At 35.9% G+C, this 24,692-nt stretch overlaps 20 non-coding genes across 20 annotated transcripts; all 20 read left to right on the top strand.

Moving 5' to 3' along the window:
• Window positions 1–1,924: 1,924 nt before the first annotated feature.
• TRNAR-ACG (transfer RNA arginine (anticodon ACG)) lies at window positions 1,925–1,997 on the top strand. The gene has a single exon. It is a non-coding gene; the product is annotated as a tRNA-Arg (tRNA).
• A 2,899-nt stretch (window positions 1,998–4,896) lies between these two features.
• Window positions 4,897–4,968, top strand: TRNAH-GUG (transfer RNA histidin (anticodon GUG)). Its single transcript has one exon. It is a non-coding gene; the product is annotated as a tRNA-His (tRNA).
• Window positions 4,969–5,474: 506 nt separating this feature from the next.
• TRNAH-GUG (transfer RNA histidin (anticodon GUG)) lies at window positions 5,475–5,546 on the top strand. The gene has a single exon. It is a non-coding gene; the product is annotated as a tRNA-His (tRNA).
• Window positions 5,547–7,128: 1,582 nt separating this feature from the next.
• On the top strand, window positions 7,129–7,201 carry TRNAR-ACG (transfer RNA arginine (anticodon ACG)). Its single transcript has one exon. It is a non-coding gene; the product is annotated as a tRNA-Arg (tRNA).
• Window positions 7,202–7,706: 505 nt separating this feature from the next.
• Window positions 7,707–7,779, top strand: TRNAR-ACG (transfer RNA arginine (anticodon ACG)). Its single transcript has one exon. It is a non-coding gene; the product is annotated as a tRNA-Arg (tRNA).
• A 586-nt stretch (window positions 7,780–8,365) lies between these two features.
• TRNAH-GUG (transfer RNA histidin (anticodon GUG)) lies at window positions 8,366–8,437 on the top strand. The gene has a single exon. It is a non-coding gene; the product is annotated as a tRNA-His (tRNA).
• A 1,005-nt stretch (window positions 8,438–9,442) lies between these two features.
• On the top strand, window positions 9,443–9,515 carry TRNAR-ACG (transfer RNA arginine (anticodon ACG)). Its single transcript has one exon. It is a non-coding gene; the product is annotated as a tRNA-Arg (tRNA).
• Window positions 9,516–9,523: 8 nt separating this feature from the next.
• TRNAH-GUG (transfer RNA histidin (anticodon GUG)) lies at window positions 9,524–9,595 on the top strand. The gene has a single exon. It is a non-coding gene; the product is annotated as a tRNA-His (tRNA).
• Window positions 9,596–11,755: 2,160 nt separating this feature from the next.
• On the top strand, window positions 11,756–11,828 carry TRNAR-ACG (transfer RNA arginine (anticodon ACG)). The gene has a single exon. It is a non-coding gene; the product is annotated as a tRNA-Arg (tRNA).
• Window positions 11,829–12,911: 1,083 nt separating this feature from the next.
• Window positions 12,912–12,984, top strand: TRNAR-ACG (transfer RNA arginine (anticodon ACG)). The gene has a single exon. It is a non-coding gene; the product is annotated as a tRNA-Arg (tRNA).
• A 586-nt stretch (window positions 12,985–13,570) lies between these two features.
• Window positions 13,571–13,642, top strand: TRNAH-GUG (transfer RNA histidin (anticodon GUG)). Its single transcript has one exon. It is a non-coding gene; the product is annotated as a tRNA-His (tRNA).
• Window positions 13,643–15,306: 1,664 nt separating this feature from the next.
• TRNAH-GUG (transfer RNA histidin (anticodon GUG)) lies at window positions 15,307–15,378 on the top strand. Its single transcript has one exon. It is a non-coding gene; the product is annotated as a tRNA-His (tRNA).
• Window positions 15,379–17,538: 2,160 nt separating this feature from the next.
• Window positions 17,539–17,611, top strand: TRNAR-ACG (transfer RNA arginine (anticodon ACG)). The gene has a single exon. It is a non-coding gene; the product is annotated as a tRNA-Arg (tRNA).
• Window positions 17,612–18,116: 505 nt separating this feature from the next.
• On the top strand, window positions 18,117–18,189 carry TRNAR-ACG (transfer RNA arginine (anticodon ACG)). The gene has a single exon. It is a non-coding gene; the product is annotated as a tRNA-Arg (tRNA).
• A 586-nt stretch (window positions 18,190–18,775) lies between these two features.
• On the top strand, window positions 18,776–18,847 carry TRNAH-GUG (transfer RNA histidin (anticodon GUG)). Its single transcript has one exon. It is a non-coding gene; the product is annotated as a tRNA-His (tRNA).
• Window positions 18,848–19,852: 1,005 nt separating this feature from the next.
• Window positions 19,853–19,925, top strand: TRNAR-ACG (transfer RNA arginine (anticodon ACG)). Its single transcript has one exon. It is a non-coding gene; the product is annotated as a tRNA-Arg (tRNA).
• An 8-nt stretch (window positions 19,926–19,933) lies between these two features.
• TRNAH-GUG (transfer RNA histidin (anticodon GUG)) lies at window positions 19,934–20,005 on the top strand. Its single transcript has one exon. It is a non-coding gene; the product is annotated as a tRNA-His (tRNA).
• A 2,160-nt stretch (window positions 20,006–22,165) lies between these two features.
• Window positions 22,166–22,238, top strand: TRNAR-ACG (transfer RNA arginine (anticodon ACG)). Its single transcript has one exon. It is a non-coding gene; the product is annotated as a tRNA-Arg (tRNA).
• Window positions 22,239–23,321: 1,083 nt separating this feature from the next.
• On the top strand, window positions 23,322–23,394 carry TRNAR-ACG (transfer RNA arginine (anticodon ACG)). The gene has a single exon. It is a non-coding gene; the product is annotated as a tRNA-Arg (tRNA).
• Window positions 23,395–23,980: 586 nt separating this feature from the next.
• Window positions 23,981–24,052, top strand: TRNAH-GUG (transfer RNA histidin (anticodon GUG)). The gene has a single exon. It is a non-coding gene; the product is annotated as a tRNA-His (tRNA).
• The last annotated feature ends 640 nt before the right edge of the window (window positions 24,053–24,692 follow it).

Consider the following 24,692-nt stretch of genomic DNA (forward strand, 5'->3'; position numbering starts at 1 on the left):
TCATTACATTTTTTAAAGATCTTTTAGCAGTCACAAGGATTATTGTACCTAAAACATTTTTGGGAAACAATCCCTGCAGATAGTGTACAGTCAATTTCCAAAATGTGATTCTGTATATACTTCAATAACCATAAAACTTTAAAACAGGCTCAAAAACAGGAAAGACTCTTCAATTGCTACAAGACACCTGGGACAGTGGGCAATGGATAACGTGTCTGACTATAGATCAGAAGATTGTAGGTTCGACTCCTACCTGGCTTGCTTAAATTGCCGTGATTGTATAGTTGTTAGTACTCTGCGTTGTGGTTGCCACAACCCCATTTTGAAAACGGGTCACAGCATTTTGATTTTGTTTCACAATCATCCATTTTTTCACAATACTGGATCTTAAGAAAATTTCAGAAAGTAAGCAGATTTTTTGAAGGTGCTTGCACTATTTGTGTTTAATGCTTATTATAAAGCTATCTTAACATGCTTTGAATAATTTAATTGTGAATTATTTTACTAAAGGACTGGGAATTTGACATAAATTCTGGAATTCAGGAAAGAAGAATGTTTGTGCTCTCTCTGAGTAAGTTCATTACATTTTTGAAAGATCTTTTAGCAGTCACAAGGATTATTGTACCTAAAACGTTTTTGGAAATCAATCCCTGCAGATAGTGTACAGTCAATTTCCAAAATGTGATTCTGTATATACTTCAATAACATTAAAACTTTAAAACAGGCTCAAAAACAGGAAAGACACTTCAATTACTACAGGGCACCTGGGCCAGTGGCGCAATGGATAACGTGTCTGACTATGGATCATAAGTTTGTAGCTTCGACTCCTACCTGGCTCGCTTAAATTGCCGTGTTCGTATAGTGGTTAGTACTCTGCGTTTTCGTCGCAGCAACCCCGGGTCGAATCCGGGTCACGGCATTTTGATTTTGTTTCTCAATCATCCATTTTTTCACAATACTTAATCTTAAGAAAATTTCAGAAAGTAAGCAGATTCTTTGAAGGTGATTGCACTATTTGTGTTTAATGCTTATTATAAAGCTATCTTAACATGCTTTGAATAATTTAATTGTGAATTATTGTACTAAAGGACTGGGAATTTGACATAAATTCTGGAATTCAGGAAAGAAGAATGTTTGGGCTCTGTCAGAGTAAGTTCATCACATTTTTTAAAGATCTTTTAGCAGTCATAAGGATTATTTTACCTAAAACGTTTTTGGGAAACAATCCCTGCAGATAGTGTACAGTCAATTTCCAAAATGTGATTCTGTATATACTTCAATAACCATAAAACTCCAAAACTGGCTCAAAAACAGGAAAGACACTTCAATTACTACAGGGCACCTGGGCCAGTGGCGCAATGGATAACGTGTCTGACTACGGATCATAAGTTTGTAGGTTCGACTCATACCTGGCTCGCTTAAATTGACGTGATCGTATAGTGGTTAGTACTCTGCGTTGTGGCTGCAGCAACCCCGGTTCGAAAACGGGTCACGGCATTTTGATTTTGTTTCACAATCATCCATTTTTTCACAATACTGAATCTTAAGAAAATTTCAGAAAGTAAGCAGATTCTTTGAAGGTGCTTGCACTATTTGTGTTTAATGCTTATTATAAAGCTATCTTAACATGCTTTGAATAATTTAATTGTGAATTATTGTACTAAAGTACTGGGAATTTGACATAAATTCTAGAATTCAGGAAAGAAGAATGTTTGGGCTTCCTTCTGAGTAAGTTCATCACATTTTTGAAATATCTTTTAGCAGTCACAATTATTATTTTACCTAAAACGTTTTTGGGAAACAATCCCTGCAGATAGTCTACAGTCAATTTCCAAAATGTGATTCTGTATATACTTCAATAACCATAAAACTCTGAAAATAGGCTCAAAAACAGGAAAGACACTTCAATTACTACAAAACACGTGGGCCAGTGGCGCAATGGATAACGCGTCTGACTACGGATCAGAAGATTGTAGGTTCGACTCCTACCTGGCTCGCTTATATTGAATTGATTGCATAGTGGTTAGTACTCTGCGTTGTGGCCGCAGCAACCCCTGTTCAAAAACAGGTCACGGCATTTTGATTTTGTTTCTCAATCATCCATTTTTTCACAATACTGAATCTTAAGAAAATTTCAGAAAGTAAGCAGATTCTTTGAAGGTGCTTGCACTATTTGTGTTTAATGCTTATTATAAAGCTATCTTAACATGCTTTGAATAATTTAATTGTGAATTATTGTACTAAAGGACTGGGAATTTGACATAAATTCTAGAATTCAGGAAAGAAGAATGTTTGGGCTCTGTCAGAGTAAGTTCATCACATTTTTTAAAGATCTTTTAGCAGTCACAAGGATTATTTTACCTAAAACGTTTTTGGGAAACAATCCCTGCAGATAGTGTACAGTCAATTTCCAAAATGTGATTCTGTATATACTTCAATAACCATAAAATTCTGAAAACAGGCTCAAAAACAGGAAAGACACTTCAATTACTACAAGACACCCGGGACAGTGGGCAATGGATAACGTGTCTGACTATGGATCTGTAGATTGTAGGTTCTACTCCTCCCTGGCTCACTAAAATTGCCGTGATCGTATAGTGGTTAGTACTCTGCGTTGTGGCAGCAGCAACCCCGGTTCGAATCCGGGTCACGGCATTTTGATTTTGTTTCTCAATCATCCATTTTTTCACAATACTGAATCTTAAGAAAATTTCTGAAAGTAAGCAGATTCTTTGAAGGTGCTTGCTCTATTTGTGTTTAATGCTTATTATAAAGCTATCTTAACATGCTTTGAATAATTTAATTGTGAATTATTTTTCTAAAGGACTGGGAATTTGACATAAATTCTAGAATTCAGGAAAGAAGAATGTTTGGGCTCTATCTGAGTAAGTTCATTACATTTTTTAAAGATCTTTTAGCAGTCACAAGGATTATTGTACCTAAAACATTTTTGGGAAACAATCCCTGCAGATAGTGTACAGTCAATTTCCAAAATGTGATTCTGTATATACTTCAATAACCATAAAACTTTAAAACAGGCTCAAAAACAGGAAAGACTCTTCAATTGCTACAAGACACCTGGGACAGTGGGCAATGGATAACGTGTCTGACTATAGATCAGAAGATTGTAGGTTCGACTCCTACCTGGCTCGCTTAAATTGCCGTGATTGTATAGTTGTTAGTACTCTGCGTTGTGGTTGCCACAACCCCATTTTGAAAACGGGTCACAGCATTTTGATTTTGTTTCACAATCATCCATTTTTTCACAATACTGGATCTTAAGAAAATTTCAGAAAGTAAGCAGATTTTTTGAAGGTGCTTGCACTATTTGTGTTTAATGCTTATTATAAAGCTATCTTAACATGCTTTGAATAATTTAATTGTGAATTATTGTACTAAAGGACTGGGAATTTGACATAAATTCTAGAATTCAGGAAAGAAGAATGTTTGGGCTCTGTCAGAGTAAGTTCATCACATTTTTAAAAGATCTTTTAGCAGTCACAAGGATTATTTTACCTAAAACGTTTTTGGGAAACAATCCCTGCAGATAGTGTACAGTCAATTTCCAAAATGTGATTCTGTATATACTTCAATAACCATAAAATTCTGAAAACAGGCTCAAAAACAGGAAAGACACTTCAATTACTACAAGAGACGCGGGACAGTGGGCAATGGATAACGTGTCTGACTATGGATCTGTAGATTGTAGGTTTGACTCCTACCTGGCTCGCTTAAATTGCCGTGATCGTATAGTGGTTAGTACTCTGCGTTGTGGCCGCAGCAACCGCGGTTCGAATCCGGGTCACGGCATTTTGATTTTGTTTCTCAATCATCCATTTTTTCACAATACTGAATCTTAAGAAAATTTCAGAAAGTAAGCAGATTCTTTGAAGGTGCTTGCACTATTTGTGTTTAATGCTTATTATAAAGCTATCTTAACATGCTTTGAATAATTTAATTGTGAATTATTGTACTAAAGTACTGGGAATTTGACATAAATTCTAGAATTCAGGAAAGAAGAATGTTTGGGCTTCCTTCTGAGTAAGTTCATCACATTTTTGAAATATCTTTTAGCAGTCACAATTATTATTTTACCTAACACGTTTTTGGGAAACAATCCCTGCAGATAGTCTACAGTCAATTTCCAAAATGTGATTCTGTATATACTTTAATAACCATAAAACTCTGAAAATAGGCTCAAAAACAGGAAAGACACTTCAATTACTACAAAACACGTCGGCCAGTGGCGCAATGGATAACGCGTCTGACTACGCATCAGAAGATTGTAGGTTCGACTCCTACCTGGCTCGCTTATATTGCCATGATCGTATAGTGGTTAGTACTCTGCGTTGTGGCCGCAGCAACCCCGGTTCGAAAACAGGTCACGACATTTTGATTTTGTTTCTCAATCATCCATTTTTTCACAATACTGAATCTTAAGAAAATTTCAGAAAGTAAGCAGATTCTTTGAAGGTGCTTGCACTATTTGTGTTTAATGCTTATTATAAAGCTATCTTAACATGCTTTGAATAATTTAATTGTGAATTATTTTACTAAAGGACTGGGAATTTGACATAAATTCTGGAATTCAGGAAAGAAGAATGTTTGTGCTCTGTCTGAGTAAGTTCATTACATTTTTGAAAGATCTTTTAGCAGTCAAAAGGATTATTGTACCTAAAACGTTTTTGGGAATCAATCCCTGCAGATAGTGTACAGTCAATTTCCAAAATGTGATTCTGTATATACTTCAATAACCATAACACTTTAAAACAGGCTCAAAAACAGGAAAGACACTTCAATTACTACAGGGCATCTGGGCCAGTGGCGCAATGGATAACGTGTCTGACTATGCATCATAAGTTTGTAGGTTCGACTCCTACCTGGCTCGCTTAAATTGCCGTGATCGTATAGTGGTTAGTACTCTGCGTTGTGGCCGCAGCAACCCCGGTTCGAATCCGGGTCACGGCATTTTGATTTTGTTTCTCAATCATCCATTTTTTCACAATACTGAATCTTAAGAAAATTTCAGAAAGTAAGCAGATTCTTTGAAGGTGATTGCACTATTTGTGTTTAATGCTTATTATAAAGCTATCTTAACATGCTTTGAATAATTCAATTGTGAATTATTGTACTAAAGGACTGGGAATTTGACATAAATTCTAGAATTCAGGAAAGAAGAATGTTTGGGCTCTGTCAGAGTAAGTTCATCACATTTTTTAAAGATCTTTTAGCAGTCACAAGGATTATTTTACCTAAAACGTTTTTGGGAAACAATCCCTGCAGATAGTGTACAGTCAATTTCCAAAATGTGATTCTGTATATACTTCAATAACCATAAAATTCTGAAAACAGGCTCAAAAACAGGAAAGACACTTCAATTACTACAAGACACCCGGGACAGTGGGCAATGGATAACGTGTCTGACTATGGATCTGTAGATTGTAGGATCTACTCCTCCCTGGCTCACTAAAATTGCCGTGATCGTATAGTGGTTAGTACTCTGCGTTGTGGCCGCAGCAACCCCGGTTCGAATCCGGGTCACGGCATTTTGATTTTGTTTCTCAATCATCCATTTTTTCACAATACTGAATCTTAAGAAAATTTCTGAAAGTAAGCAGATTCTTTGAAGGTGCTTGCTCTATTTGTGTTTAATGCTTATTATAAAGCTATCTTAACATGCTTTGAATAATTTAATTGTGAATTATTTTTCTAAAGGACTGGGAATTTGACATAAATTCTAGAATTCAGGAAAGAAGAATGTTTGGGCTCTGTCTGAGTAAGTTCATTACATTTTTTAAAGATCTTTTAGCAGTCACAAGATTTATTGTACCTAAAACATTTTTGGGAAACAATCCCTGCAGATAGTGTACAGTCAATTTCCAAAATGTGATTCTGTATATACTTCAATAACCATAAAACTTTAAAACAGGCTCAAAAACAGGAAAGACTCTTCAATTGCTACAAGACACCTGGGACAGTGGGCAATGGATAACGTGTCTGACTATAGATCAGAAGATTGTAGGTTCGACTCCTACCTGGCTCGCTTAAATTGCCGTGATTGTATAGTATATAGTACTCTGCGTTGTGGTTGCCACAACCCCATTTCGAAAACGGGTTACAGCATTTTGATTTTGTTTCACAATCATCCATTTTTTCACAATACTGGATCTTAAGAAAATTTCAGAAAGTAAGCAGATTCTTTGAAGGTGCTTGCACTATTTGTGTTTAATGCTTATTATAAAGCTATCTTAACATGCTTTGAATAATTTAATTGTGAATTATTGTACTAAAGGACTGGGAATTTGACATAAATTCTGGAATTCAGGAAAGAAGAATGTTTGGGTTCTGTCTGAGTAAGTTCATCACATTTTTTAAAGATCTTTTAGCAGTCACAAGGATTATTTTACCTAAAACGTTTTTGGGAAACAATCCCTGCAGATAGTGTACAGTCAATTTCCAAAATGTGATTCTGTATATACTTCAATAACCATAAAACTCCAAAACTGGCTCAAAAACAGGAAAGACACTTCAATTACTACAGGGCACCTTGGCCAGTGGCGCAATGGATAACGTGTCTGACTATGGATCTGTAGATTGTAGGTTCAACTCCTACCTGGCTCGCTTAAATTGCCGTGATCGTATAGTGGTTAGTACTCTGCGTTGTGGCCGCAGCAACCCCGGTTCGAATCTGGGTCACGGCATTTTGATTTTGTTTCTCAATCATCCATTTTTTCACAATACTGAATCTTAAGAAAATTTCAGAAAGTAAGCAGATTCTTTGAAGGTGCTTGCACTATTTGTGTTTAATGCTTATTATAAAGCTATCTTAACATGCTTTGAATAATTTAATTGTGAATTATTGTACTAAAGTACTGGGAATTTGACATAAATTCTAGAATTCAGGAAAGAAGAATGTTTGGGCTTCCTTCTGAGTAAGTTCATCACATTTTTGAAATATATTTTAGCAGTCACAATTATTATTTTACCTAAAACGTTTTTGGGAAACAATCCCTGCAGATAGTCTACAGACAATTTCCAAAATGTGATTCTGTATATACTTCAATAACCATAAAACTTAGAAAATAGGCTCAAAAACAGGAAAGACACTTCAATTACTACAAAACACGTGGGCCAGTGGCGCAATGGATAATGCGTCTGACTACGGATCAGAAGATTGTAGGTTCGACTCCTACCTGGCTCGCTTATATTGCCTTGATTGCATAGTGGTAAGTACGCTGCGTTGTGGCCGCAGCAACCCCGTTTCGAAAACAGGTCACGACATTTTGATTTTGTTTCTCAATCATCCATTTTTTCACAATACTGAATCTTAAGAAAATTTCAGAAAGTAAGCAGATTCTTTGAAGGTGCTTGCACTATTTGTGTTTAATGCTTATTATAAAGCTATCTTAACATGCTTTGAATAATTTAATTGTGAATTATTGTACTAAAGTACTGGGAATTTGACATAAATTCTAGAATTCAGGAAAGAAGAATGTTTGGGCTCTGTCAGAGAAAGTTCATCACATTTTTTAAAGATCTTTTAGCAGTCACAAGGATTATTTTACCTAAAACGTTTTTGGGAAACAATCCCTGCAGATAGTGTACAGTCAATTTCCAAAATGTGATTCTGTATATACTTCAATAACCATAAAACTCCAAAACTGGCTCAAAAACAGGAAAGACACTTCAATTACTGCAGGGCACCTGGGCCAGTGGCGCAATGGATAACGTGTCTGACTACGGATCATAAGTTTGTAGGTTCGACTCCTACCTGGCTCGCTTAAATTGACGTGATCGTATAGTGGTTAGTACTCTGCGTTGTGGCCGCAGCAACCCCGGTTCGAAAACGGGTCACAGCATTTTGATTTTGTTTCACAATCATCCATTTTTTCACAATACTGAATCTTAAGAAAATTTCAGAAAGTAAGCAGATTCTTTGAAGGTGCTTGCACTATTTGTGTTTAATGCTTATTATAAAGCTATCTTAACATGCTTTGAATAATTTAATTTTGAATTATTGTACTAAAGGACTTGGAATTTGACATAAATTCTGGAATTCAGGAAAGAAGAATGTTTGGGCTCTGTCTGAGTAAGTTCATCAAATTTTTTAAAGATCTTTTAGCAGTCACAAGGATTATTTTACCTAAAACTTTTTTGGGAAACAATCCCTTCAGATAGTGTACAGTCAATTACCAAAATGTGATTCTGTATCTACTTCAATAACCATAAAATTCTGAAAACAAGCTCAAAAACAGGAAAGACACTTCAATTACTACCAGACACCAGGGACAGTGGGCAATGGATAACGTGTCTGACTATGGATCTGTAGATTGTAGGTTCTACTCCTACCTGGCTCGCTTAAATTGCCGTGATCGTATAATGGTTAGTACTCTGCGTTGTGGCCGCAGCATCCCCGGTTCGAATCCGGGTCACGGCATTTTGATTTTGTTTCTCAATCATCCATTTTTTCACAATACTGAATCTTAAGAAAATTTCAGAAAGTAAGCAGATTCTTTGAAGGTGCTTGCACTATTTGTGTTTAATGCTTATTATAAAGCTATCTTAACATGCTTTGAATAATTTAATTGTGAATTATTGTACTAAAGTACTTGGAATTTGACATAAATTCTAGAATTCAGAAAAGAAGAATGTTTGGGCTCTGGCAGAGTAAGTTCATCACTTTTTTTAAAGATCTTTTAGCAGTCACAAGGATTATTGTACCTAAAACATTTTTGGGAAACAATCCCTGCAGATAGTGTACAGTCAATTTCCAAAATGTGATTCTGTATATACTTCAATAACCATAAAACTTTAAAACAGGCTCAAAAACAGCAAAAGACTCTTTGATTGCTACAAGACACCTGGGACAGTGGTCAATGGATAACGTGTCTGACTATAGATCAGAAGATTGTAGGTTCGACTCCTACCTGGCTCGCTTAAATTGCCGTGATTGTATAGTGGTTAGTACTCTGCGTTGTGGCCGCTGCAACCCCGGTTCGAATCCGGGTCACGGCATTTTGATTTTGTTTCTCAATCATCCATTTTTTCACAATACTGAATCTTAAGAAAATTTCAGAAAGTAAGCAGATTCTTTGAAGGTGCTTCCACTATTTGTGTTTAATGCTTATTATAAAGCTATCTTAACATGCTTTGAATAATTTAATTGTGAATTATTGTACTAATGTACTGGGAATTTGACATAAATTCTAGAATTCAGGAAAGAAGAATGTTTGGGCTTCCTTCTGAGTAAGTTCATCACATTTTTGAAATATCTTTTAGCAGTCACAATTATTATTTTACCTAAAACGTTTTTGGGAAACAATCCCTGCAGATAGTCTACAGTCAATTTCCAAAATGTGATTCTGTATATACTTCAATAACCATAAAACTCTGAAAATAGGCTCAAAAACAGGAAAGACACTTCAATTACTACAAAACACGTGGGCCAGTGGCGCAATGGATAACACATCTGACTACGGATCAGAAGATTGTAGGTTCGACTCCTACCTGGCTCGCTTATATTGCCGTGATCGTATAGTGGTTAGTACTCTGCGTTGTGGCCGCAGCAACCCCGGTTCGAATCCGGGTCACGGCTTTTTGATTTTGTTTCTCAATCATCCATTTTTTCACAATACTGAATCTTAAGAAAATTTCAGAAAGTAAGCAGATTCTTTGAAGGTGCTTGCACTATTTGTGTTTAATGCTTATTATAAAGCTATCTTAACATGCTTTGAATAATTTAATTGTGAATTATTGTACTAAAGTACTTGGAATTTGACATAAATTCTAGAATTCAGAAAAGAAGAATGTTTGGGCTCTGTCAGAGTAAGTTCATCACATTTTTTATAGATCTTTTAGCAGTCACAAGGATTATTTTACCTAAAACGTTTTTGGGAAACAATCCCTGCAGATAGTGTACAGTCAATTTCCAAAATGTGATTCTGTATATACTTCAATAACCATAAAATTCTGAAAACAGGCTCAAAAACAGGAAAGACACTTCAATTACTACAAGACACCCGGGACAGTGGGCAATGGATAACGTGTCTGACTATGGATCTGTAGATTGTAGGTTCTACTCCTACCTGGCTCACTTAAATTGCCGTGATCATATAGTGGTTAGTACTCTGCGTTGTGGCCGCAGCAACCCCGGTTCGAATCCGGGTCACGGCATTTTGATTTTGTTTCTCAATCATCCATTTTTTCACAATACTGAATCTTAAGAAAATTTCAGAAAGTAAGCAGATTCTTTGAAGGTGCTTGCACTATTTGTGTTTAATGCTTATTATAAAGCTATCTTAACATGTTTTGAATAATTTAATTGTGAATTATTGTACTAAAGGACTGGGAATTTGACATAAATTCTGGAATTCAGGAAAGAAGAATGTTTGGGCTCTGTCTGAGTAAGTTCATCACATTTTTTAAAGATCTTTTAGCAGTCACAAGGATTATTTTACCTAAAACGTTTTTGGGAAGCAATCCCTGCAGATAGTGTACAGTCAATTTCCAAAATGTGATTCTGTATATACTTCAATAACCATTAAACTTTAAAACAGGCTCAAAAACAGGAAAGACTCTTCAATTGCTACAAGACACCTGGGACAGTGGGCAATGGATAACGTCTCTGACTATAGATCAGAAGATTGTAGGTTCAACTCCTACCTGGCTCGCTTAAATTGCCGTGATTGTATAGTAGTTAGTACTCTGCGTTGTGGTTGCCACAACCCCATTTCGAAAACGGGTCACAGCATTTTGATTTTGTTTCACAATCATCCATTTTTTCACAATACTGGATCATAAGAAAATTTCAGAAAGTAAGCAGATTCTTTGAAGGTGCTTGCACTATTTGTGTTTAATGCTTATTATAAAGCTATCTTAAAATGCTTTGAATAATTTAATTGTGAATTATTGTACTAATGGACTGGGAATTTGACATAAATTCTGGAATTCAGGAAAGAAGAATGTTTGGGCTCTGTCTGAGTAAGTTCATCACATTTTTTAAAGATCTTTTAGCAGTCACAAGGATTATTTTACCTAAAACGTTTTTGGGAAACAATCCCTGCAGATAGTTTTCAGTCAATTACCAAAATGTGATTCTGTATATACTTCAATAACCATAAAATTCTGAAAACAGGCTCAAAAACAGGAAAGACACTTCAATTACTACAAGAGACCCGGGACAGTGGGCAATGGATAATGTGTCTGACTATGGATCTGTAGATTGTAGGTTCGACTCCTACCTGGCTCGCTTTAATTGCAGTGATCATATAGTGGTTAGTACTCTGCGTTGTGGCCGCAGCAACCCCGGTTCGAATCTGGGTCACGGCATTTTGATTTTGTTTCTCAATCATCCATTTTTTCACAATACTGAATCTTAAGAAAATTTCAGAAAGTAAGCAGATTCTTTGAAGGTGCTTGCACTATTTGTGTTTAATGCTTATTATAAAGCTATCTTAACATGTTTTGAATAATTTAATTGTGAATTATTGTACTAAAGGACTGGGAATTTGACATAAATTCTAGAATTCAGGAATGAAGAATGTTTGGGCTTCCTTCTGAGTAAGTTCATCACATTTTTGAAATATCTTTTAGCAGTCACAATTATAATTTTACCTAAAACGTTTTTGGGAAACAATCCCTGCAGATAGTCTACAGACAATTTCCAAAATGTGATTCTGTATATACTTCAATAACCATAAAACTTAGAAAATAGGCTCAAAAACAGGAAAGACACTTCAATTACTACAAAACACGTGGGCCAGTGGCGCAATGGATAATGCGTCTGACTACGGATCAGAAGATTGTAGGTTCGACTCCTACCTGGCTCGCTTATATTGCCTTGATTGCATAGTGGTAAGTACTCTGCGTTGTGGCCGCAGCAACCCCGTTTCGAAAACAGGTCACGACATTTTGATTTTGTTTCTCAATCATCCATTTTTTCACAATACTGAATCTTAAGAAAATTTCAGAAAGTAATCAGATTCTTTGAAGGTGCTTGCACTATTTGTGTTTAATGCTTATTATAAAGCTATCTTAACATGCTTTGAATAATTTAATTGTGAATTATTTTACTAAAGGACTGGGAATTTGACATAAATTCTGGAATTCAGAAAAGAAGAATGTTTGTGCTCTGTCTGAGTAAGTTCATTACATTTTTGAAAGATCTTTTAGCAGTCACAAGGATTATTGTACCTAAAACGTTTTTGGGAATCAATCCCTGCAGATAGTGTACAGTCAATTTCCAAAATGTGATTCTGTATATACTTCAATAACCATAAAACTTTAAAACAGGCTCAAAAACAGGAAAGACACTTCAATTACTACAGGGCACCTGGGCCAGTGGCGCAATGGATAACATGTCTGACTATGGATCATAAGTTTGTAGGTTCGACTCCTACCTGGCTCGCTTAAATTGCCGTGATTGTATAGTGGTTAGTACTCTGCGTTGTGGCCGCAGCAACCCCGGTTCGAGTAAGGGTCACGGCATTTTGATTTTGTTTCTCAATCATCCATTTTTTCACAATACTGAATCTTAAGAAAATTTCAGAAAGTAAGCAGATTCTTTGAAGGTGCTTGCACTATTTGTGTTTAATGCTTATTATAAAGCTATCTTAACATGCTTTGAATAATTTAATTGTGAATTATTGTACTAAAGGACTGGGAATTTGACATAAATACTAGAATTCAGGAAAGAAGAATGTTTGGGCTCTGTCAGAGTAAGTTCATCACATTTTTTAAAGATCTTTTAGCAGTCACAAGGATTATTTTACCTAAAACGTTTTTGGGAAACAATCCCTGCAGATAGTGTACAGTCAATTTCCAAAATGTGATTCTGTATATACTTCAATAACCATAAAACTCCAAAACTGGCTCAAAAACAGGAAAGACACTTCAATTACTACAGGGCACCTGGGCCAGTGGCGCAATGGATAACGTGTCTGACTACGGATCATAAGTTTGTAGGTTCGACTCCTACCTGGCTCGCTTAAATTGACGTGATCGTATAGTGGTTAGTACTCTGCGTTGTGGCCGCAGCAACCCCAGTTCGAAAACGGGTCACAGCATTTTGATTTTGTTTCACAATCATCCATTTTTTCACAATACTGAATCTTAAGAAAATTTCAGAAAGTAAGCAGATTCTTTGAAGGTGCTTGCACTATTTGTGTTTAATGCTTATTATAAAGCTATCTTAACATGCTTTGAATAATTTAATTTTGAATTATTGTACTAAAGGACTTGGAATTTGACATAAATTCTGGAATTCAGGAAAGAAGAATGTTTGGGCTCTGTCTGTGTAAGTTCATCAAATTTTTTAAAGATCTTTTAGCAGTCACAAGGATTATTTTACCTAAAACTTTTTTGGGAAACAATCCCTGCAGATAGTGTACAGTCAATTACCAAAATGTGATTCTGTATCTACTTCAATAACCATAAAATTCTGAAAACAGGCTCAAAAACAGGAAAGACACTTCAATTACTACCAGACACCAGGGACAGTGGGCAATGGATAACGTGTCTGACTATGGATCTGTAGATTGTAGGTTCTACTCCTACCTGGCTCGCTTAAATTGCCGTGATCGTATAGTGGTTAGTACTCTGCGTTGTGGCCGCAGCATCCCCGGTTCGAATCCGGGTCACGGCATTTTGATTTTGTTTCTCAATCATCCATTTTTTCACAATACTGAATCTTAAGAAAATTTCAGAAAGTAAGCAGATTCTTTGAAGGTGCTTGCACTATTTGTGTTTAATGCTTATTATAAAGCTATCTTAACATGCTTTGAATAATTTAATTGTGAATTATTGTACTAAAGTACTTGGAATTTGACATAAATTCTAGAATTCAGAAAAGAAGAATGTTTGGGCTCTGGCAGAGTAAGTTCATCACATTTTTTAAAGATCTTTTAGCAGTCACAAGGATTATTGTACCTAAAACATTTTTGGGAAACAATCCCTGCAGATAGTGTACAGTCAATTTCCAAAATGTGATTCTGTATATACTTCAATAACCATAAAACTTTAAAACAGGCTCAAAAACAGCAAAAGACTCTTTGATTGCTACAAGACACCTGGGACAGTGGGCAATGGATAACGTGTCTGACTATAGATCAGAAGATTGTAGGTTCGACTCCTACCTGGCTCGCTTAAATTGCCGTGATTGTATAGTGGTTAGTACTCTGCGTTGTGGCCGCTGCAACCCCGGTTCGAATCCGGGTCACGGCATTTTGATTTTGTTTCTCAATCATCCATTTTTTCACAATACTGAATCTTAAGAAAATTTCAGAAAGTAAGCAGATTCTTTGAAGGTGCTTGCACTATTTGTGTTTAATGCTTATTATAAAGCTATCTTAACATGCTTTGAATAATTTAATTGTGAATTATTGTACTAATGTACTGGGAATTTGACATAAATTCTAGAATTCAGGAAAGAAGAATGTTTGGGCTTCCTTCTGAGTAAGTTCATCACATTTTTGAAATATCTTTTAGCAGTCACAAGGATTATTTTACCTAAAACGTTTTTGGGAAACAATCCCTGCAGATAGTGTACAGTCAATTTCCAAAATGTGATTCTGTATATACTTTAATAACCATAAAACTCTGAAAATAGGCTCAAAAACAGGAAAGACACTTCAATTACTACAAAACACGTCGGCCAGTGGCGCAATGGATAACTCGTCTGACTACGCATCAGAAGATTGTAGGTTCGACTCCTACCTGGCTCGCTTATATTGCCATGATCGTATAGTGGTTAGTACTCTGCGTTGTGGCCGCAGCAACCCCGGTTCGAAAACAGGTCACGACATTTTGATTTTGTTTCTCAATCATCCATTTTTTCACAATACTGAATCTTAAGAAAATTTCAGAAAGTAAGCAGATTCTTTGAAGGTGCTTGCACTATTTGTGTTTAATGCTTATTATAAAGCTATCTTAACATGCTTTGAATAATTTAATTGTGAATTATTTTACTAAAGGACTGGGAATTTGACATAAATTCTGGAATTCAGGAAAGAAGAATGTTTGTGCTCTGTCTGAGTAAGTTCATTACATTTTTGAAAGCTCTTTTAGCAGTCAAAAGGATTATTGTACCTAAAACGTTTTTGGGAATCAATCCCTGCAGATAGTGTACAGTCAATTTCCAAAATGTGATTCTGTATATACTTCAATAACCATAACACTTTAAAACAGGCTCAAAAACAGGAAAGACACTTCAATTACTACAGGGCATCTGGGCCAGTGGCGCAATGGATAACGTGTCTGACTATGCATCATAAGTTTGTAGGTTCGACTCCTACCTGGCTCGCTTAAATTGCCGTGATCGTATAGTGGTTAGTACTCTGCGTTGTGGCCGCAGCAACCCCGGTTCGAATCCGGGTCACGGCATTTTGATTTTGTTTCTCAATCATCCATTTTTTCACAATACTGAATCTTAAGAAAATTTCAGAAAGTAAGCAGATTCTTTGAAGGTGATTGCACTATTTGTGTTTAATGCTTATTATAAAGCTATCTTAACATGCTTTGAATAATTTAATTGTGAATTATTGTACTAAAGGACTGGGAATTTGACATAAATTCTAGAATTCAGGAAAGAAGAATGTTTGGGCTCTGTCAGAGTAAGTTCATCACATTTTTTAAAGATCTTTTAGCAGTCACAAGGATTATTTTACCTAAAACGTTTTTGGGAAACAATCCCTGCAGATAGTGTACAGTCAATTTCCAAAATGTGATTCTGTATATACTTCAATAACCATAAAATTCTGAAAACAGGCTCAAAAACAGGAAAGACACTTCAATTACTACAAGACACCCGGGACAGTGGGCAATGGATAACGTGTCTGACTATGGATCTGTAGATTGTAGGTTCTACTCCTCCCTGGCTCACTAAAATTGCCGTGATCGTATAGTGGTTAGTACTCTGCGTTGTGGCCGCAGCAACCCCGGTTCGAATCCGGATCACGGCATTTTGATTTTGTTTCTCAATCATCCATTTTTTCACAATACTGAATCTTAAGAAAATTTCTGAAAGTAAGCAGATTCTTTGAAGGTGCTTGCTCTATTTGTGTTTAATGCTTATTATAAAGCTATCTTAACATGCTTTGAATAATTTAATTGTGAATTATTTTTCTAAAGGACTGGGAATTTGACATAAATTCTAGAATTCAGGAAAGAAGAATGTTTGGGCTCTGTCTGAGTAAGTTCATTACATTTTTTAAAGATCTTTTAGCAGTCACAAGGATTATTGTACCTAAAACATTTTTGGGAAACAATCCCTGCAGATAGTGTACAGTCAATTTCCAAAATGTGATTCTGTATATACTTCAATAACCATAAAACTTTAAAACAGGCTCAAAAACAGGAAAGACTCTTCAATTGCTACAAGACACCTGGGACAGTGGGCAATGGATAACGTGTCTGACTATAGATCAGAAGATTGTAGGTTCGACTCCTACCTGGCTCGCTTAAATTGCCGTGATTGTATAGTATATAGTACTCTGCGTTGTGGTTGCCACAACCCCATTTCGAAAACGGGTTACAGCATTTTGATTTTGTTTCACAATCATCCATTTTTTCACAATACTGGATCTTAAGAAAATTTCAGAAAGTAAGCAGATTCTTTGAAGGTGCTTGCACTATTTGTGTTTAATGCTTATTATAAAGCTATCTTAACATGCTTTGAATAATTTAATTGTGAATTATTGTACTAAAGGACTGGGAATTTGACATAAATTCTGGAATTCAGGAAAGAAGAATGTTTGGGTTCTGTCTGAGTAAGTTCATCACATTTTTTAAAGATCTTTTAGCAGTCACAAGGATTATTTTACCTAAAACGTTTTTGGGAAACAATCCCTGCAGATAGTGTACAGTCAATTTCCAAAATGTGATTCTGTATATACTTCAATAACCATAAAACTCCAAAACTGGCTCAAAAACAGGAAAGACACTTCAATTACTACAGGGCACCTTGGCCAGTGGCGCAATGGATAACGTGTCTGACTATGGATCTGTAGATTGTAGGTTCAACTCCTACCTGGCTCGCTTAAATTGCCGTGATCGTATAGTGGTTAGTACTCTGCGTTGTGGCCGCAGCAACCCCGGTTCGAATCTGGGTCACGGCATTTTGATTTTGTTTCTCAATCATCCATTTTTTCACAATACTGAATCTTAAGAAAATTTCAGAAAGTAAGCAGATTCTTTGAAGGTGCTTGCACTATTTGTGTTTAATGCTTATTATAAAGCTATCTTAACATGCTTTGAATAATTTAATTGTGAATTATTGTACTAAAGTACTGGGAATTTGACATAAATTCTAGAATTCAGGAAAGAAGAATGTTTGGGCTTCCTTCTGAGTAAGTTCATCACATTTTTGAAATATCTTTTAGCAGTCACAATTATTATTTTACCTAAAACGTTTTTGGGAAACAATCCCTGCAGATAGTCTACAGACAATTTCCAAAATGTGATTCTGTATATACTTCAATAACCATAAAACTTAGAAAATAGGCTCAAAAACAGGAAAGACACTTCAATTACTACAAAACACGTGGGCCAGTGGCGCAATGGATAATGCGTCTGACTACGGATCAGAAGATTGTAGGTTCGACTCCTACCTGGCTCGCTTATATTGCCTTGATTGCATAGTGGTAAGTACTCTGCGTTGTGGCCGCAGCAACCCCGTTTCGAAAACAGGTCACGACATTTTGATTTTGTTTCTCAATCATCCATTTTTTCACAATACTGAATCTTAAGAAAATTTCAGAAAGTAAGCAGATTCTTTGAAGGTGCTTGCACTATTTGTGTTTAATGCTTATTATAAAGCTATCTTAACATGCTTTGAATAATTTAATTGTGAATTATTGTACTAAAGTACTGGGAATTTGACATAAATTCTAGAATTCAGGAAAGAAGAATGTTTGGGCTCTGTCAGAGTAAGTTCATCACATTTTTTAAAGATCTTTTAGCAGTCACAAGGATTATTTTACCTAAAACGTTTTTGGGAAACAATCCCTGCAGATAGTGTACAGTCAATTTCCAAAATGTGATTCTGTATATACTTCAATAACCATAAAACTCCAAAACTGGCTCAAAAACAGGAAAGACACTTCAATTACTACAGGGCACCTGGGCCAGTGGCGCAATGGATAACGTGTCTGACTACGGATCATAAGATTGTAGGTTCGACTCCTACCTGGCTCGCTTAAATTGACGTGATTGTATAGTGGTTAGTACTCTGCGTTGTGGCCGCAGCAACCCCGGTTCGAAAACGGGTCACAGCATTTTGATTTTGTTTCACAATCATCCATTTTTTCACAATACTGAATCTTAAGAAAATTTCAGAAAGTAAGCAGATTCTTTGAAGGTGCTTGCACTATTTGTGTTTAATGCTTATTATAAAGCTATCTTAACATGCTTTGAATAATTTAATTTTGAATTATTGTACTAAAGGACTTGGAATTTGACATAAATTCTGGAATTCAGGAAAGAAGAATGTTTGGGCTCTGTCTGAGTAAGTTCATCAAATTTTTTAAAGATCTTTTAGCAGTCACAAGGATTATTTTACCTAAAACTTTTTTGGGAAACAATCCCTTCAGATAGTGTACAGTCAATTACCAAAATGTGATTCTGTATCTACTTCAATAACCATAAAATTCTGAAAACAAGCTCAAAAACAGGAAAGACACTTCAATTACTACCAGACACCAGGGACAGTGGGCAATGGATAACGTGTCTGACTATGGATCTGTAGATTGTAGGTTCTACTCCTACCTGGCTCGCTTAAATTGCCGTGATCGTATAGTGGTTAGTACTCTGCGTTGTGGCCGCAGCATCCCCGGTTCGAATCCGGGTCACGGCATTTTGATTTTGTTTCTCAATCATCCATTTTTTCACAATACTGAATCTTAAGAAAATTTCAGAAAGTAAGCAGATTCTTTGAAGGTGCTTGCACTATTTGTGTTTAATGCTTATTATAAAGCTATCTTAACATGCTTTGAATAATTTAATTGTGAATTATTGTACTAAAGTACTTGGAATTTGACATAAATTCTAGAATTCAGAAAAGAAGAATGTTTGGGCTCTGGCAGAGTAAGTTCATCACATTTTTTAAAGATCTTTTAGCAGTCACAAGGATTATTGTACCTAAAACATTTTTGGGAAACAATCCCTGCAGATAGTGTACAGTCAATTTCCAAAATGTGATTCTGTATATACTTCAATAACCATAAAACTTTAAAACAGGCTCAAAAACAGCAAAAGACTCTTTGATTGCTACAAGACACCTGGGACAGTGGGCAATGGATAACGTGTCTGACTATAGATCAGAAGATTGTAGGTTCGACTCCTACCTGGCTCGCTTAAATTGCCGTGATTGTATAGTGGTTAGTACTCTGCGTTGTGGCCGCTGCAACCCCGGTTCGAATCCGGGTCACGGCATTTTGATTTTGTTTCTCAATCATCCATTTTTTCACAATACTGAATCTTAAGAAAATTTCAGAAAGTAAGCAGATTCTTTGAAGGTGCTTCCACTATTTGTGTTTAATGCTTATTATAAAGCTATCTTAACATGCTTTGAATAATTTAATTGTGAATTATTGTACTAATGTACTGGGAATTTGACATAAATTCTAGAATTCAGGAAAGAAGAATGTTTGGGCTTCCTTCTGAGTAAGTTCATCACATTTTTGAAATATCTTTTAGCAGTCACAATTATTATTTTACCTAAAACGTTTTTGGGAAACAATCCCTGCAGATAGTCTACAGTCAATTTCCAAAATGTGATTCTGTATATACTTCAATAACCATAAAACTCTGAAAATAGGCTCAAAAACAGGAAAGACACTTCAATTACTACAAAACACGTGGGCCAGTGGCGCAATGGATAACACATCTGACTACGGATCAGAAGATTGTAGGTTCGACTCCTACCTGGCTCGCTTATATTGCCGTGATCGTATAGTGGTTAGTACTCTGCGTTGTGGCCGCAGCAACCCCGGTTCGAATCCGGGTCACGGCTTTTTGATTTTGTTTCTCAATCATCCATTTTTTCACAATACTGAATCTTAAGAAAATTTCAGAAAGTAAGCAGATTCTTTGAAGGTGCTTGCACTATTTGTGTTTAATGCTTATTATAAAGCTATCTTAACATGCTTTGAATAATTTAATTGTGAATTATTGTACTAAAGTACTTGGAATTTGACATAAATTCTAGAATTCAGAAAAGAAGAATGTTTGGGCTCTGTCAGAGTAAGTTCATCACATTTTTTATAGATCTTTTAGCAGTCACAAGGATTATTTTACCTAAAACGTTTTTGGGAAACAATCCCTGCAGATAGTGTACAGTCAATTTCCAAAATGTGATTCTGTATATACTTCAATAACCATAAAATTCTGAAAACAGGCTCAAAAACAGGAAAGACACTTCAATTACTACAAGACACCCGGGACAGTGGGCAATGGATAACGTGTCTGACTATGGATCTGTAGATTGTAGGTTCTACTCCTACCTGGCTCACTTAAATTGCCGTGATCATATAGTGGTTAGTACTCTGCGTTGTGGCCGCAGCAACCCCGGTTCGAATCCGGGTCACGGCATTTTGATTTTGTTTCTCAATCATCCATTTTTTCACAATACTGAATCTTAAGAAAATTTCAGAAAGTAAGCAGATTCTTTGAAGGTGCTTGCACTATTTGTGTTTAATGCTTATTATAAAGCTATCTTAACATGTTTTGAATAATTTAATTGTGAATTATTGTACTAAAGGACTGGGAATTTGACATAAATTCTGGAATTCAGGAAAGAAGAATGTTTGGGCTCTGTCTGAGTAAGTTCATCACATTTTTTAAAGATCTTTTAGCAGTCACAAGGATTATTTTACCTAAAACGTTTTTGGGAAGCAATCCCTGCAGATAGTGTACAGTCAATTTCCAAAATGTGATTCTGTATATACTTCAATAACCATAAAACTTTAAAACAGGCTCAAAAACAGGAAAGACTCTTCAATTGCTACAAGACACCTGGGACAGTGGGCAATGGATAACGTCTCTGACTATAGATCAGAAGATTGTAGGTTCAACTCCTACCTGGCTCGCTTAAATTGCCGTGATTGTATAGTAGTTAGTACTCTGCGTTGTGGTTGCCACAACCCCATTTCGAAAACGGGTCACAGCATTTTGATTTTGTTTCACAATCATCCATTTTTTCACAATACTGGATCATAAGAAAATTTCAGAAAGTAAGCAGATTCTTTGAAGGTGCTTGCACTATTTGTGTTTAATGCTTATTATAAAGCTATCTTAAAATGCTTTGAATAATTTAATTGTGAATTATTGTACTAATGGACTGGGAATTTGACATAAATTCTGGAATTCAGGAAAGAAGAATGTTTGGGCTCTGTCTGAGTAAGTTCATCACATTTTTTAAAGATCTTTTAGCAGTCACAAGGATTATTTTACCTAAAACGTTTTTGGGAAACAATCCCTGCAGATAGTTTTCAGTCAATTACCAAAATGTGATTCTGTATATACTTCAATAACCATAAAATTCTGAAAACAGGCTCAAAAACAGGAAAGACACTTCAATTACTACAAGAGACCCGGGACAGTGGGCAATGGATAATGTGTCTGACTATGGATCTGTAGATTGTAGGTTCGACTCCTACCTGGCTCGCTTTAATTGCAGTGATCATATAGTGGTTAGTACTCTGCGTTGTGGCCGCAGCAACCCCGGTTCGAATCTGGGTCACGGCATTTTGATTTTGTTTCTCAATCATCCATTTTTTCACAATACTGAATCTTAAGAAAATTTCAGAAAGTAAGCAGATTCTTTGAAGGTGCTTGCACTATTTGTGTTTAATGCTTATTATAAAGCTATCTTAACATGTTTTGAATAATTTAATTGTGAATTATTGTACTAAAGGACTGGGAATTTGACATAAATTCTAGAATTCAGGAATGAAGAATGTTTGGGCTTCCTTCTGAGTAAGTTCATCACATTTTTGAAATATCTTTTAGCAGTCACAATTATTATTTTACCTAAAACGTTTTTGGGAAACAATCCCTGCAGATAGTCTACAGACAATTTCCAAAATGTGATTCTGTATATACTTCAATAACCATAAAACTTAGAAAATAGGCTCAAAAACAGGAAAGACACTTCAATTACTACAAAACATGTGGGCCAGTGGCGCAATGGATAATGCGTCTGACTACGGATCAGAAGATTGTAGGTTCGACTCCTACCTGGCTCGCTTATATTGCCTTGATTGCATAGTGGTAAGTACTCTGCGTTGTGGCCGCAGCAACCCCGTTTCGAAAACAGGTCACGACATTTTGATTTTGTTTCTCAATCATCCATTTTTTCACAATACTGAATCTTAAGAAAATTTCAGAAAGTAATCAGATTCTTTGAAGGTGCTTGCACTATTTGTGTTTAATGCTTATTATAAAGCTATCTTAACATGCTTTGAATAATTTAATTGTGAATTATTTTACTAAAGGACTGGGAATTTGACATAAATTCTGGAATTCAGAAAAGAAGAATGTTTGTGCTCTGTCTGAGTAAGTTCATTACATTTTTGAAAGATCTTTTAGCAGTCACAAGGATTATTGTACCTAAAACGTTTTTGGGAATCAATCCCTGCAGATAGTGTACAGTCAATTTCCAAAATGTGATTCTGTATATACTTCAATAACCATAAAACTTTAAAACAGGCTCAAAAACAGGAAAGACACTTCAATTACTACAGGGCACCTGGGCCAGTGGCGCAATGGATAACATGTCTGACTATGGATCATAAGATTGTAGGTTCAACTCCTACCTGGCTCGCTTAAATTGCCGTGATTGTATAGTGGTTAGTACTCTGCGTTGTGGCCGCAGCAACCCCGGTTCGAGTAAGGGTCACGGCATTTTGATTTTGTTTCTCAATCATCCATTTTTTCACAATACTGAATCTTAAGAAAATTTCAGAAAGTAAGCAGATTCTTTGAAGGTGCTTGCACTATTTGTGTTTAATGCTTATTATAAAGCTATCTTAACATGCTTTGAATAATTTAATTGTGAATTATTGTACTAAAGGACTGGGAATTTGACATAAATACTAGAATTCAGGAAAGAAGAATGTTTGGGCTCTGTCAGAGTAAGTTCATCACATTTTTTAAAGATCTTTTAGCAGTCACAAGGATTATTTTACCTAAAACGTTTTTGGGAAACAATCCCTGCAGATAGTGTACAGTCAATTTCCAAAATGTGATTCTGTATATACTTCAATAACCATAAAACTCCAAAACTGGCTCAAAAACAGGAAAGACACTTCAATTACTACAGGGCACCTGGGCCAGTGGCGCAATGGATAACGTGTCTGACTACGGATCATAAGTTTGTAGGTTCGACTCCTACCTGGCTCGCTTAAATTGACGTGATCGTATAGTGGTTAGTACTCTGCGTTGTGGCCGCAGCAACCCCAGTTCGAAAACGGGTCACAGCATTTTGATTTTGTTTCACAATCATCCATTTTTTCACAATACTGAATCTTAAGAAAATTTCAGAAAGTAAGCAGATTCTTTGAAGGTGCTTGCACTATTTGTGTTTAATGCTTATTATAAAGCTATCTTAACATGCTTTGAATAATTTAATTTTGAATTATTGTACTAAAGGACTTGGAATTTGACATAAATTCTGGAATTCAGGAAAGAAGAATGTTTGGGCTCTGTCTGAGTAAGTTCATCAAATTTTTTAAAGATCTTTTAGCAGTCACAAGGATTATTTTACCTAAAACTTTTTTGGGAAACAATCCCTGCAGATAGTGTACAGTCAATTACCAAAATGTGATTCTGTATCTACTTCAATAACCATAAAATTCTGAAAACAGGCTCAAAAACAGGAAAGACACTTCAATTACTACCAGACACCAGGGACAGTGGGCAATGGATAACGTGTCTGACTATGGATCTGTAGATTGTAGGTTCTACTCCTACCTGGCTCGCTTAAATTGCCGTGATCGTATAGTGGTTAGTACTCTGCGTTGTGGCCGCAGCATCCCCGGTTCGAATCCGGGTCACGGCATTTTGATTTTGTTTCTCAATCATCCATTTTTTCACAATACTGAATCTTAAGAAAATTTCAGAAAGTAAGCAGATTCTTTGAAGGTGCTTGCACTATTTGTGTTTAATGCTTATTATAAAGCTATCTTAACATGCTTTGAATAATTTAATTGTGAATTATTGTACTAAAGTACTTGGAATTTGACATAAATTCTAGAATTCAGAAAAGAAGAATGTTTGGGCTCTGGCAGAGTAAGTTCATCAAATTTTTTAAAGATCTTTTAGCAGTCACAAGGATTATTGTACCTAAAACATTTTTGGGAAACAATCCCTGCAGATAGTGTACAGTCAATTTCCAAAATGTGATTCTGTATATACTTCAATAACCATAAAACTTTAAAACAGGCTCAAAAACAGCAAAAGACTCTTTGATTGCTACAAGACACCTGGGACAGTGGGCAATGGATAACGTGTCTGACTATAGATCAGAAGATTGTAGGTTCGACTCCTACCTGGCTCGCTTAAATTGCCGTGATTGTATAGTGGTTAGTACTCTGCGTTGTGGCCGCTGCAACCCCGGTTCGAATCCGGGTCACGGCATTTTGATTTTGTTTCTCAATCATCCATTTTTTCACAATACTGAATCTTAAGAAAATTTCAGA

Source organism: Taudactylus pleione, unplaced genomic scaffold (assembly GCF_031769625.1).
Source record: "Taudactylus pleione unplaced genomic scaffold, aTauple2 ptg000551l, whole genome shotgun sequence".
Taxonomy (NCBI): Eukaryota; Metazoa; Chordata; class Amphibia; order Anura; family Myobatrachidae; genus Taudactylus; species Taudactylus pleione.